Source organism: Cydia fagiglandana, chromosome Z (genome assembly GCF_963556715.1).
Source record: "Cydia fagiglandana chromosome Z, ilCydFagi1.1, whole genome shotgun sequence".
In the NCBI taxonomy this organism is placed as follows: domain Eukaryota; kingdom Metazoa; phylum Arthropoda; class Insecta; order Lepidoptera; family Tortricidae; genus Cydia; species Cydia fagiglandana.
The window spans coordinates 16307974-16318343 of NC_085959.1; the positions used below are offsets into that span (position 1 = coordinate 16307974).

At 36.0% G+C, this 10370-nt stretch overlaps 1 protein-coding gene across 2 annotated transcripts in view; it reads right to left on the reverse strand.

Moving 5' to 3' along the window:
- LOC134679039 (frequenin-2) overlaps positions 1-9409 on the reverse strand; it is a 181517-nt gene extending 172108 nt beyond the window's left edge. Inside the window, exon 1 of one of the 2 annotated variants that reach the window (XM_063537850.1) lies at positions 9110-9409. The gene's annotated coding sequence lies outside the window, so the exon portion shown is untranslated. The remainder of the gene's footprint in view (positions 1-9109) is intronic. The other variant, XM_063537849.1, reaches the window with a different exon arrangement.
- Between the last annotated feature and the right edge of the window lie 961 nt (positions 9410-10370).

A 10370-nucleotide genomic window follows, 5' to 3' on the forward strand; every position in this document is an offset into this window, starting at 1 on the left:
TGTCTCAACTTTCTCACCCCTTATGAGTAAAGTTGTGTCATCTGCAAAAAGTATACATTTATGCGAGATAGCCCGAGGTAGATCATTGACGTATACCAAAAATAAAAGGGGACCTAAGTTGCTCCCTTGAGGAACACCTAGTTGTACTTCACGAAAATCTGAACGATATTTGACTTTAACAAAACTCTTACCTACTTTTTCTATTCTAACTACTTCAGTACATTGTTTCCTTTGTGATAAGTAGCTTTTTATCCAATCAAGTGCAACTCCTCTAATCCCATAACATTCAAGTTTTGCAAGAAGTTTGCCATGTTCAACACAGTCAAACGCCTTACTTAAGTCTAAAAATATTGATAATACTGGTATTTTGCTATTCAGGCTTTCAGATACATATTTTACTAAATCAAAGCAAGCCAATTCAGTTGAGTGTCCTCTTCTAAAACCATACTGCTCTGCCTGCAATAGACCGTTTTTTTCTAAAAATCCCGTTAACCTTTCACACATTGCTTTCTCAATTATTTTCGAAATAACTGGAACAATTGTTATGGGCCTATAGTTATTCGGGTCTTTACGGTCTCCTTTTTTAAATAAGGGCTTCACCACGGACAGCTTCAACTGCTCGGGAAAAACCGCTTGATCAAACGAAAGGTTTATAATATAAGCTATAGGTTGACATATCCATGGCGCAATCAACTTAAGAATATATGTTGTAATATCATCATACCCAGAGCTCCTACTATTTTTAAGTGACATTATGATTTTAAAAACTTCTTTGGCATCAGCAGGTCTTAAGAATATTGAAGAGGAATAATTATTAATATTATTTGTTTCTTTACATTGCTATTTACATTAGATTTCGATAAGGTGATGTCAATAAAATAATCATTCATTAAATTACAAATATCTTTTGGATTATTAAATGTCGTATTATTAAAATTCAAAGAATCAATCTCATTATAACTATTTGCACTTGACAAATTAGCTGATATTATGTTCCATGTCGCCTTACATTTATTTTTATTACTTGATATATATTTTATGTTATTGATTTTTTGTGATTTAATAATACATTTTTTTAGTACATGGTTATAATTTTTGAGTTGAGTCCTATTATATGATTTGTTTGTTTTTACTAATCTATAACTTAAATACAATTTTCGCTTTGTATAACAGGACTTACGTATTCCTTTTGTTAACCATTTTGATTTGTTATATCGATTATTCATCTTGACCTTTATGACCGGGAAGCATAGGTTGTAAAATAAGCACACTAATTCATAAAACAGTGTAAATGCTTCCGTAAGAACGCTTGAGAACAGTACCTCAGAGAATGATAGCGCCGAGATGCACTGTATGAATTTTGCAATATTACCTTTACTAAAATCTCTTTTGTATTCAAACCAAGTCAGACATTTATTTTTCCGTTTGACACTAAAAGTAATTGTCTGAGCCATGTCATGATCAGATAAACATAACTGATGTGTATATGCTTTAACTTTATCTACATTACTGGCTATCTGTGATCAATACATGTATTTATCCTGGTGGGGGAATTTATGTGCATTGTAAAATTATAATTTTGCAGTGTACTTTTTAAATCTTTTGCAAACTGACTATCTTTTATCACATCAATATTCCAGTCTCCGCAGATGACAATTTTCTTTTTCTTATATTTAGATGTTAATTGGAATAGCAATATTTCGAGCTTGTGAATAAAGATTCCAACATGGAACTTCGTTTGTACCGGAATTCTATAAATAACAACGACTACCACATCCAATCCAATAATTTCGATTCCACAACACTCAAAATAATAATCTGAGGCTAATTTCGACTCAAACTCTATTTGTCTGTGCCACCTCTACAGGCGTTCCTACTATAATATGCTCCTTGTTTGAAATTTTCAATTTTGACATTTTGTTCTGTACCTTTTTTTGAGAAGGTTTCACTGAGGCAAATTATATCGATCTCCTGGCTTTTTGAGTGAAAATCGTCTAATGCAATTTGTATTTGGTCAAGCTTGTTTAATAGTCCTCCTATATTTTGGTGCATTATTGTCAGCTCATTTTGATCATTTGCGTCATTTCGTGCGTTAGTAGTAGTCACGAAAAAACTCTGATTCTTGTGTGCTGCTGCGATATGATTGCTCAATTAAAATATTATTGTGAATGTCAATCTGAATTAATTCAATTAATGTCTTTAAATCTCTAAAAAATACATTTAATCCATATTTATTAATACGACCTGAGTTCAAGTGAAACATCTCATGATCGTATGCCAGGTTTCTATTACTGTCCAATAAATTGTTTATACGACAACGGTTTCACTCACATGAATTTTTAGTCGCTATTGGCGACATGTTTCGGGCCCGTCGGGGGTCCTTCCTCAGGCTCGAGTGCTCGCGGCGGCTGCAACTCGTGCACTGATCGCGCCGCTCGCCTCGTCGCTCGTTGCGCGCGCGCTGACAGAGCGGGGGCGGGGGGCGCGGTGCACTCCGCAGCCGGAGTTGTCAGGTCAAGGTCACGAGTTGCAGCCGCCGCGAGCACTCGAGCCTGAGGAAGGACCCCCGACGGGCCCGAAACATGTCGCCAATAGCGACTAAAAATTCATGTGAGTGAAACCGTTGTCGTATAAACAATTTAAAATATGTCTCACGAAAGTTTAATATCGATTACTGTCCAATAAATAAACATATTCATAATTAGAATTATCTGCATGCAATAAATGGTTAAATAATTCAACCCTCCAGTTAAACATATTATTATAGTAGCCATTATAGGTTGGAGAACACACAATAATATTTGTATGTGATAATGTGGATGTCATATGCCTTATGTATAATACTAAATTGTCATAACATTGTGATTTTTTGAAGTCATCTTCGCCTATAAAAATAATACAATAATCATCTTTAGTGTAATTTACCAATTTGCTCTCTAAGTTGTCAAAAAGAGTTCTAACCCCAACTCCTGGATAGAGATAGTGACAGATATTGTAAGATTCAACTAAATTATAATTTGCAATATTTAAAATCTTATTGAACTGGTCAGAGCTTATCATACATATTTTATGGGCCTTATTTCTGCTTCGAACGTCTAACTTTTTACGCGCACCATCTGTTGTAAAATTTTCAGCCTGCAGATTTTTAGTGACTGTCTTTTCCGGTTCTTCTGTAGCGACGTCTGTTCGTACAGCGACAGCAGTTTGTATTTGCACGGCGACATCTGATCGTATAGTAACATCTGTTTGCACAGCGATACCCTGATTTTCTAAATCCTGTACTATTTCTGTGACTGTTCGGGATTGTTCATCGCCGATCAGGTCTTTGAAACTGTCATTATGTTTAGTAGCGTTCGCGTTCGGTGTGAAAACAAGTGTGGACTTGTTAGGGCTTTTATTACGTTTCTTCGTGCTAGTTTTGCAGATTTGTTCCAAATTAGTGACCTTCGATTTTAACTTTTCTATTGTACTTTTCAATGTCTTATTTTCGGCGAGGAGGTTCTCAATTTCATTATCTGCGCTGGAAAGTTTATCCTGTAAATTATCAACTTTTGTTTGTAGTGCTTCTATTTTGTCCCTAAGTCCTTCACCTATCTCTGGACAGCTTCTATTTATCTTGCTGCACTCTTCCTCGGAAATTGATGATGATGATAATGTATCTAGGCCGTCTTCATCAGGCAGAGAGTCGAATGAATTTTTTGTAGACACTTTGACATCATATTTTATGACTTTTCCGCTCTCATTTTCAGGGACTGGGGACGGGGACTGTATTGTACGTGCTATACTTTTTTTAGTCATTTCTAGATTTTCCTTTAATTTGTGACAATGAATACACATCCAGTTATCTTTATTTTGCTTAGGCATAATTCGAAATTGTGTTTCATTAACATTAGTACAGGTAATATCATAAGTGTTTTTACATGAGGAGCATTTTAAAAACTGCCTCGTTTTTATGATGTTTTTGCACTGTGCGCAGTTCATAATAATTCTTTTTGGTGGCATTTTATGTTCCAAGTTTTAATTAATTGGGTATGTTCGAGCTATTTTTAAAATCGCTCAGTTGATTATGATGTGTAGCAACACTGAATTGACAATTGTTAGGTTGGCACCAATGAATATATGTCAGCTGTCAGTGTTACATCCAATGGTGTTGAGTGTCCATTTATAGTACCGTTATCTTTCTTGAAAAATAAACAGTTATTTTCCCGTTTCGTATTCAAAATATATGTTTATGTGACGTTCAACGATAAATTAACTTCTCACCTTAGTGATTATGGCTCTGTGTGTTCGTCAAATTTGTTTCTGGGATGTTGTAACTGCATGTAAGTTTCTTGGTTATGTTTACTAGTACACTTTCACTAAATTAAGTCGTGTTTTCTAATATTTCGCGATTAAAAAGTATCGGCGATCTCTCATTACGTGTTTACATGGCTAGGGTTGCCAGCATTTCATCGTTATCGTTTATGACTAAGTGTGTCGTGTTGTACTCATAAATCGCAGGTAAAACCAAAACAACCAATCATAATGTAAAACCAATATTTAATCAATATAATATTTGTTTTGATATTTAGGTCCTCCCGTAGCTACGTTTTATGCAAGTAAAATTTATTATTTTGTAACTGTTCCACAAAACACCATAGTAAAACTTATAAATAATAAAATAAAATTAAAAGCCCATTTATTCCATAGTAAAACTTATTGTTAGTATTGCTTAGAATTACCTGTATGTACTATAGGCTACATGCCTACTAGTCAAGACAGCTTCTTTTTTAAAACTGTCAAAAAGATTTGCTAATATGGAATTTATATAAAAACAAATATAGTGACGTCACGGTAAACTCACCTAGTTTTTATATTTCAATTCAATTTATTAAATACAAATTGTGTTTATAAATAGCTGCTATCTATGTTTTTCTAATAATTATCTGGTGCTTTATTTCGTGCACGGTTTGACATAATTTATCCCTATTGTCGCCGGGACAACAAACAACAAAAAAAGTAAAACCACACCCTTCAGAATCATTAGGTATCTATGATATTATGTTCTAAGCTGTTTTAATTGAGCCGACGGCTTGAACGTGGGTGGGTGTGAATGTGGAGTATAAACATGCGCTTAAAAAGTGACAAGGTATAAGCTAATGGACCATGCAATAGGTCCACGGAAGCTGCCAAACTTCTTACAGCAGAGCTCCTAGCCCATACCAACTTAAGAAGTGTGGTCCCATCCTGCAGAAAACATTTATCTTATCATCACGCATGTATTTTTAAAATCCAGGTACGACTTATTTTCAGTTCCATTTTTAGGGTAGCGCACCAAAACAAGGTAAAACGGAACACCATTATGTTTTTTTTTACCTAGATAACGTATCCATGCCAAGTTTCGTGCTTTCTATCGGACGGAACCGTACTATGAGTTGAGAACTCTAACTACAGTAAATATTCGTTACTAGCTAAAGTTTGAACATGTCATTAACGACCGAACAGAGCCTGTTGGGTACAGGGGAATTATAAATAAATTTAGCGTTAGCCAGGTATTCTCAAAACATACTGCCATCAAAAAGAATTAAGTATTCGTTTTTTACAAAGTGGGTACTATTAGGTATTATCGTAGCATGCAATTTAGGTTTAGGAATAGCCTTTTAGTCCAGACCAGACGCTGATATATTTATTAAAATAGCAATTTATCAATCCATTGTCCCCTATGAGACAATATTTCAGAGAAGGTGGCGCCATGATTCTAGTCAGAAGCTTCTGAGACTGTGTTCCTTTACTGCAAGAATTAAATTACGAAATACACAATCTCCTTTCCTTGGAAATTGGAGAAATCCAAATGATCACACGAAACGCCAACGAGTCACGCAAAGTGTCGAATATGTCGTTGGGTCGTCGAGGTGATTAACGAAAGGTTCAGAAGAGATTTTAAGCTGGTGCGACAAGATTATTGCAACAAAGCTTCTAATCACTTAATTAACCGATCTCATCCTTTAATAGAGGATATTTAGAAGATGCGAGGGATATCATTTCTGTTATACAAGAAAGAATGTTCGTCAATAATTATTTGGCCAATTATGTGGAGATAAACAATATTAACATAAGACGAGCCTAATTTGTAAACATTACTGTAAATTAGAATCTTGAGCATACGAGCAATAGGAGAATCAAAAGCACGAGATTAAAATATTTTTTTTATGTCGTGTAGCACACACAACTTTTCACTATAGTAGCAGTGAAAATAAATTCAATGACATTGATTTTGTATCACGAGTACACTTGCTGCCATTTTGGTTCGAGTCTCATATTAGTAGTGTTTTCATATTTCAGTTTCAACGTTCCAACCGTTGATATTGAAAGTGATGATATGAAAATATGTAGCGGTACGAACCTCTGCTAACCTCAGCGCCGAGAATACATTTGAAAACGTACAATATATTTATAATCTACGCATTTCTGAAAAATAGTTACCAATAGTAGTGGCGGTCGAGACTTTTGGGCCTTGGTAGTCAGATACCAAAACCTTAATAAAGGAAATTTCCCGAAAATTTGTTGGGGTGCCTGGCGACTACGAGCAGGGTCATATTTTGCCCAAACGCTCAGCTTAACCATACAGCGTTGAAATGCGGCCAGTGTCCCGAGGACTTATGCCCCAGGTGACATTAGAGTTCGTCGAAAGTTGATTAAGTACGTATATAAATATTGTGAATATATATTGTAATTATGCTGACTGTAGCATCAAATAAAATCGGAATCATAATGCGTCAAAAAAAAAGTGTCACTAAAAAGTGTCAAAAAAATAGAATAGCTAATAACGTAACCTCAGCTATTATAATATTAAATTTTCTTATCTGAAAAAGGCCACAGAATGATGAACTACCTTTTGGATCTCTAAGGAAGGAAGGCTGTGCTATATTTTGGCTATATTCAGTACGCGGGTATTCTTGCGCAAGAAATGAGGTGTGCTATCGTCCATTAGCTGATTAGAAGCTTACGCGTTCCAAAAATATTTGTGACATACGTACCTATCTCGCGGTAGCCTTATACACTACCATGTAATATCATTCCGTTACTATTTGGCGGCGAAATTTTCATAACTCCGCAAGATTTAGTAGTAACAATCGCGACGAGACAAATGTAACTTTCGATTACGATTAAATTTGAGTGAGTAGGTATTGTAATGCAATGAATGAGTTAACTGTGCAAATTATGAACAAAGAGTTAAAAAATATATTATGGACTATTTCATAATTATGGATTATAGTGTTATAAAACTGCTTAAATATGTAATATATATTTAAGTATCAGTTTCGAATCAATACGTTGTGTATTTACTTATAAGCATGTTTGAACAAGGTTTTAAGAAAGATAAAATCACAGAAAGTGCGCAATGAACTACGTGCCACTCTCACAATTCATAAATTTGTGAATTAGCAAGAGAATCCACTCACTACTACCTCAAATTCCTATATACTAATTCAATCAACTGCAATATTGTAAGTACATATATATATTTGGTACGTTTCGTTGAACGCCAAAAATAGGTTATATAAATACGAGAGCACAAATTGATGAATTGTTGGAGTGGCATGAAGTTCTCCGCGCTCTGCCGATGCCGTATCGGACACCCGATCCACTCCAACAACTCTAATCGTGTTCCCGGAGAGCAATTTTATACAAGCCGAACCGATTTTATCTATTGAAGTTCGCCCTTATTTATATTGGTCGAAAAGTCAATATATTAAAAAGTTTGTATTTGTTATCTTTTTATGTGCGTTTTGTTTATTGTATCTCTGTTTCTAATAAATAAGTTATGAATTATTTATTTCGTGGAACTTTTAGATTTGGATTAGAAATACCTAAATGACATGGGTGGACTTAGGGATGACAATTTATTAGTGATGCAACGAATACGAATATGGAATATGAACATTCGTATTCACCGTTTACATGTCTTCGAAAAAGTAACGACGTTGGCTTTTTATTACTCAGAACGACATTTGGGGACACGATAGATAAGTACCTAGTAAATGAATAATAAAATGGAGGTACGCTTCCTTCTACACATTATTTACTTATAAAATGAAAATGTTTATTCTGTTAAATTAATTAAACGGCTACCCTATCATTCTTCATTCTACATCAATTTAAATTACATCCTTTACACCTCACGATTTGCTTCCGTTACACATTTGAATAAGTATAGAGTGTTATTGTCTTCATATCCCAAAGCGTGTTCCGCGGACGCGTACGCACGGAGAACATTAATCACGGACCGCGGCAAGGGACGGCAAAAATTACACTTAACCCTGAACTGCTTTTTTCAATAAAGTCGTATGTACAGCTTAAACTCGCAATGAACTATACTTTTTCACGTCGACTACATACAGTCGGAGCCGGGCTACGAAACTCCGTAGCACCCGTAGCTACGTAACCCTGCTTCCATAACTCAACTCTAACGATAACTGTCCGATGAACACGGATATATGCGGGCCGTAGCCGGCGAGAGTACCATATAACTGCTTAAATGCAAGGTTTTTAATTTTTATTAAGTGATCACCGACAAAAGGTAATCCTCCCTTTAAAATGTAGATGCCACAAAACAAACTTACATAAGATAAAATAGAGTGTAACAAAATATGTAAAATGCAATTGGACTGGTATGGCCTGATGTGCAACTTTGCCAACCATAACAAAGCACCTTGTAATGTGGCATCCCTGTGGGAGAACCGTACTCCTCTGCAAACACAATTTACCAATAACGTTACTGGTTCTTTTTTATTGTAAAGATTCGGTATCGTTGAAATAACTAATAAAAATGTAGGTAATAAACCGAATGTCGTCACTTCCCTAACTTAAAAAACAACAGATTTAAAACAGCCCAACATCTCGAAAAATATGTTGAGTACCTGAATTACCTGTCCATATAGTAAAAAATTACATTTTGTAAAGAAAAACTCAATCAACAAAAAACATCATAGATAATTCGCAATGCAGATCGTTTTTATCATAGGAAGATGAAAGACGTAAGCAACCAAAACAATGATCGAGCGTTATATAACATGTTGCGGAGCGGGATAGTGAAAGTGTTAAGATTTTTTGTAAACAAAAGTCTTACCGGTTCAGTCGTGAAGTGTAGTAAAAGTAGATTATTCAAGTTAGTAGCGGAATCGCGGGAAATTAGAACAAAGAAAGAACGCAGTGCGTTAGGCGCGAAGCGTGGCTGATGTCGAACGGGGGTCGCGGCGCGCCAACTCTCGGCGAGGGCGCGAATACGTGCGGCTGCGGTGCGTCCACAGGACCGCTCGCGGGCAAGGCAGGAGTAGAAGTCGCGGCGCCCTCCGGCCCTCTGCCACAGTTACGTAACACGCGCGGAGTAGCGCAGCGCGGCCCGGACCCCTCACCCCGTCTTTAGGGAAAAGATGAATGAGCAAAGTTTCCTAGCAGTCGCTAGTCCACGGATCCCTTCAGATCAGCCCGCGTTACATAAAGCTCGCGCACGCGCTCTTCTAGACAGACGCTGCAGTGTCCACGTTTAAGACGCTCGCGCCGAACATAAGACACACTTTATACGCATGTATTTTTTAACAGATACGCTTATTTAAAAGTTTTTTTTTCTAAGTACCACATTAATTACATTTTTTCTTAGACGAAAAGGTTTTCGCAGGTATAAAGGGGGGAAAGACTCAGGCAAAAAAGGCAGGCTGTAAAATATACAAAGCTTTAGAATCACTGCTAAAATATATACTATAAGTAAATTTCGAACTTGATAGCTAACACTTTCATAATAACAGTAATTTCAATTTACCGCCGGAAAGCTCACCAAGCTACATCATAAATTGTGAAATAATCGAATGTGTTGTACCTACGTATAGGCGTCCTCTCAAGGCGGCTGTTTGGATTTTTCTTTAATAAAAAAAGTGAAAACAGGCTGCGAAGGGCAAAAAAATCTACTAATAAATACATAATTTTTAAAAATCCGTCCAGTATCCTAAGCTACAGGGCCATATCCCCCTAGGATCATAGCCCTAGTTTCTGGTTAAGAACATGTATTTTTTCCGCAAAGGTGTCCAAGATTTTTTGTGTAGAATTTAATCGGCATTCATGTTGTTTTACATCATATTGTCATAGAGAACTTGGATTCCGAGTAAAATGCAATTTTCTTTAAGATTGTACACACATTTTCCAAGATGGCGGGTGGTTCCTCGAAGTCCCCAAATGTCGAATAGTGTGAACATGATAGAAAAGACTTTTAACTTACATGCATATCAAATTTCGGGATTCTTCTAGACTTTCTAGAGATTTCGAGGTTAAACCTAATCTGACTGTTCTAATAGGTATTAATGCGAAGTGGGTGGGAACTCATTATAATACTAAAC